Here is a 2,217-nt window from a genome sequence, read left to right as displayed (position 1 = left end):
CTTAGCACTAAGCAAAGCCAACAAAGAGACAGTATCCACCCCCACACAGCTAGATTGTGTGGGGCGGGTTTCAGAGAAGAGGGAGCTGTAGGAAGAGATCCTTTGAATTTGCGTCTGAGGTCCAGGGCATACCCACAAGTGAAACCCCCCCCAGAATTAGCAGCAAAAGCTTTGAGAACTGAATTACGATGTGGAATACTGTACAGTTCCAGATCGGCCTCTGGGTAGCACACAGCAGGACAGACCAAAATAGTGCCGATTCAAAACTACATTGGTATTACATTGACATTCAAGCTCACAGACCACAAGAGTGAGCCGTGGTGTTCATTCTGAACTTGAACAAGTTGAATGCATACTAAAATAGATTCAAAAGGGAACCAGTGGGAACATAATACCCAAAAAGTCCAGGATAAAATAAAATATTATGCATCATACCAAAAGCCAGAAAAAGGCTGAACTGGAATGAGAAAGGGTAGTCAACAGATGCTAACATCAGGGGCCTGGCTGGCTCAGTCGGTAGAGCATGTGACTCTTGATCTCAGGGTCGTGAGTTTGAGCCCCATGTTGGGCGTAGAGCCTGTTTAACGAGAGCAAAACCAAAAACCAGATGCTAACATCAAGATGACACAGAAGTTGGGATTATCTGACAAGGATTTTAAAGTAGCTATCCCCAAAAAAGGAGAAGAAGAAAGGGAGAAAAAGGAAAGCTTCAGCAAGCCACCATGAGCATTCCAGAAACGGGAAAATAGAAAATTTCAGCAAAGAAAAAGAAGATATAAAGAAAAACCAGATGAGGGGCGCCTGGGTGGCTCAGTCGGTTAAGCGGCCGACTTCGGCTCAGGTCATGATCTCGCGGTCCGTGAGTTCGAGCCCCGCGTCGGGCTCTGTGCTGACAGCTCAGAGCCTGGAGCCTGTTTCAGATTCTGTGTCTCCCTCTCTCTGACCCTCCCCCGTTCATGCTTTGTCTCTCTCTGTCTCAAAAATAAATAAAATAAACGTTAAAAAAAAAAAAAAGAAAGAAAAACCAGATGAAAATTGTAAAACTAAAAAATACAGTAACAGGACCAACAAACTTACTGATGGACACTGTGAGCCATCGGAGATGACAGAGGAAAGAAGCAGTGACCTTGAAGATAGAGCGCTAAAACTTCTACAACTTGAGCAAAGAAACCACGAATGAACAAAATGAACAGAACTTCAGGGGCCTGTGGGAAAATACCAACATCCGTGTATGTCACTGGAATCCCACAAGGAGAAGAGAAGGAGTGCGGTGTAGAAAATAGACTCAAATAATAGCCGAAAGCTTCCCACTTTGGGCAAAAGACAAACCTACGGGTTTAAGAAGCTGCATGAATCCCAAACCTGGGAGTCATAAAAATCCTAAAATAGTGTGCACTAACAGCCAAGTAGAGTCATAGAGACAGAGTTTCCAAGGTTGGGGGACGAAGGAAAACAGAGATATTTGGTCAAATGTTACAAACTTCCAGTTACAAGATGAGTAAGTTTGGGGGATCTAACCTACAGCATAGTGACTGTCGTTAACAATATACTGTATTGTGTACTTGAAAGCTGCTAAGAGAGTAGATCTTAAATGTTCTTCGCTAGCCAGAAAAAAAAAAGTAATTATGCAAAATGATGGAGATGTTTACTAACCCTATTGTTGGTAATCATTTTGCAAAGTATAAGTATGTCAAATCATCACGCTGTACACCTTAAGGTTACACATTGTTACATGTCAATTATATCTCAGCAAAGCTGGACAAGAAAATGAGGTGAAAAGTAAAAAGGTAAAAAAACCTAGAACAGAGTATCTAGGAACTGTGGGACATTTACAGAAGGTGTAACGTACACAAAACAGGAAAACTAGAAGAGAAAGCAGAAGACTGTAATGGCTTACGTTTTCCAAAATTAATGATAGATACCAGACCACAAATCCAGAAAGCTCAGAAAGTACCAAGCAGGGGCACCTGGGTGGCTCGCCGGTTAAGCGTCAGACTTCGGCTTGGGTCATGATCTCACAGTTCGTGGGTTCGAGCCCCGCGTTGGGCTCTGTGCTGACGGCTCAGAGCCTGGAGCCTGCTTCGAATTCTGGGTCACCCCCTCTCTCTGCCCCTCCCCCACTCACTCTGTCTCTTGCTCTCAAAAAATAAATAAAACATTTAAAAAATTAAAAAAAAAAAGTACCAAAAATCTACACCTAAGCATAGCATATTCAAA

At 42.9% G+C, this 2,217-nt stretch overlaps 1 non-coding gene across 1 annotated transcript; it reads left to right on the top strand.

Moving 5' to 3' along the window:
• The first annotated feature begins 498 nt into the window (after positions 1-498).
• TRNAK-CUU (transfer RNA lysine (anticodon CUU)) lies at positions 499-571 on the top strand. The gene has a single exon. It is a non-coding gene; the product is annotated as a tRNA-Lys (tRNA).
• Positions 572-2,217: the final 1,646 nt, after the last annotated feature.

Source organism: Lynx rufus, unplaced genomic scaffold (genome assembly GCF_022079265.1).
Source record: "Lynx rufus isolate CCGP_SWC_20201006 ecotype Redwood Valley unplaced genomic scaffold, mLynRuf1.p SCAF_8, whole genome shotgun sequence".
Taxonomy (NCBI): domain Eukaryota; kingdom Metazoa; phylum Chordata; class Mammalia; order Carnivora; family Felidae; genus Lynx; species Lynx rufus.
The sequence above is the reverse complement of the archived record's forward strand: the minus strand, read 5'-3'. Positions and strand labels throughout refer to the sequence as shown.